The sequence below is a fragment of the Miscanthus floridulus genome, chromosome 3 (genome assembly GCF_019320115.1).
Source record: "Miscanthus floridulus cultivar M001 chromosome 3, ASM1932011v1, whole genome shotgun sequence".
Taxonomy (NCBI): Eukaryota; Viridiplantae; Streptophyta; class Magnoliopsida; order Poales; family Poaceae; genus Miscanthus; species Miscanthus floridulus.
Genome location: NC_089582.1, coordinates 32,077,683 through 32,080,117, shown reverse-complemented (window position 1 = coordinate 32,080,117; position 2,435 = coordinate 32,077,683).

Sequence of the window (2,435 nt, the reverse complement as noted above, 5' to 3'; positions counted from 1 at the left end):
ACCAGCATCGCGCCTGGCATGATGATGATGTCCATCGAGCGGCGGTGAGAGTAGGTGACATGGATCTTGGTCGAACCATCGAGGGGAGCAGTGAAACACGCCCCAGACACGGTCGCCGATCGGACGACCAGAGTCCTAGCCCTGAGGGCCTAGGACCACGGGCCTTTGACTGGCATATCTAGAAAGCGTCATTCCCACAGCGCTTCCGACCGCTCACCAACATCACCAAGTACACTGGGGAGACAAACCCCGGTATTTGGCTCAAAGATTTCTGGCTCGCCTGCCGAGCCGGAGGGGTGGATGATGACTTTTTCATCATTTAGTATCTCCCCATCTATGTGGGGGGACATGTCCAGGCATGACTTGAATTCCTCCTGCACAATAGCATCCGCAACTGGGCGGACCTCAAGAGGGTCTTCGTCAGGAATTTACAGGGGACGTTTGTCCACCCTGGAAACTCCTGGGACCACAAGAGTTGCCAGCAGGAGCCCAGCGAGTCCCTGCGGGACTACATCCGTAGGTTCTCCCAATGATGCAACTCCCTCCCTGATATTGTAGACGCGGACGTCATCAGCGCATTCCTCTCCGGGACGACCTGCGAGTCCCTAATCCACAAGCTTAGATGCCTAAAGCCCCGTACCAACTGTGACCTGCTCGATGTCGCCACTAACCACGCCTCCGACGAGGAAGTGGTCAGAGCGATCTTCAATGGGGGCCGAGACAAAGGCAAGGCCAAGCGCGTGGACCAAGATGAGGGCCCCTCCACATAGAGCGGCAAGAAGAACAAAAAGGACCGACGCCGATCGGACAACACCACGTTGGTCGCCGCAACTGATCGCACGGGCAAGCAGCCCCAACAGGGCCAGCCTGACCACTTCAACAAACTCATAGATAGCCCATGCACCAACCACGCCTACCCCATCAAACACCTCTACAAGGACTACGAGCTCCTCAAACGTTTCCTACGATAGGTCGGTGGGCCGAAAGAAGGGGATGGCAAAGAGGCGACAACCAAGAAAGGAGACGCAACAGGCAAGGATGGAGACGGTTTCCCCGACACTGGCGAATGCATCATGATCTTTGGCGGATCTGACGTCATCCGGTCCAAGCGCCAGCACAAGGTACATTATAGGGAGGCATGCGCCGTCGAGACGGCTGTCCCCTCCTTCCTCAGCTTGTCAGAATCTCTGATCACCTTAGATTAGAGGGACCACCCCTCCCACATTGCGAGACCAGGATGCTACCTGCTCGTCATTGATCCCATCGTCTGCAAGAAGTGCCTCACTAGGGTGCTGATGGACGGAGGCAGCGGCCTCAACATCCTCTACGTCGACACCCTCGACGCCATGCGCATCCCCCGATCGGAGCTCCGCCTGGTGGGCTCTCCCTTCCATGGGGTGATCCCAGGAGCACAGGCATACCTACTCGACCTACCCGTCACGTTCGGCAACCGAACCAACTTCCGCTCGGAGGTCCTCACCTTCGAAGTGGTGGACTTTCTAGGGTCCTACCATGCCATCTTGGGGCAGCCATGCTACACCAAATTCATGGCAATCCCCAACTATACCTACCTCAAGTTGAAGATGCCAGGACCAAACGACGTCATCACCATAAGCAGCGCCTTCTCGCATGCCTTCACGTGCGACCGCGAGCACTACGAGCTCGCCACTGCGGTCGTCAACTCGACCGAGCTCTCGAGGCTCGGGGAATCGTCGATCTCGGCAGTCCTAGACTACAACCAACCAACCTCCTCGATGGCCTTCCGTCCGCTCAAGGAAACCAAGGCGGTGGGGGTCAACCCCACCGACCCGGCCAAGATGGTGCGGATCGGGACCCAGCTCCTGGCCAAATAGGAATGCAAGCTCGTCGACTTTCTATGCGCTAATCATGATGTCTTTGCATGGCAGCCCTCTGACATGCTAGGCATACCGCGAGAGGTCGCCGAGCACGCAATGCGCCTCATCTCGGGCTCGAAGCTCGCCAAGCAACGCCTACGCGGTTTCGACGATGAAAGGCGTAGGGCCATAGGCGAAGAGATCGCCAAACTCCTAGCGGACGGATTTATCAGAGAGGTATTGCACTCTGACTGGCTTGCCAATCCCATTCTTGTTAAAAAGAAAACCGGGAAATGGAGAATGTGCATTGATTATACTGGCCTCAACAAAGCGTGCCCAAAGGATCACTTCCCTTTGCCGCGCATAGACTAGATAGTTGACTCTACCTCGGGTTGCGAGATCCTCTCCTTTCTGGATGCCTACTCGGGCTATCACCAGATCACGATGAAAGAGTCTGATCAGCTCGCAACCTCGTTCATCACACCGTATGGTTCGTACTGCTACGCAACCATGCCATTCGGCTTGAAGAACGCTGGCGCCACCTACCAAAGGTGCATGCAGCAATGCTTCACTGACCAAATCGACCTGCTCGATCAGCCT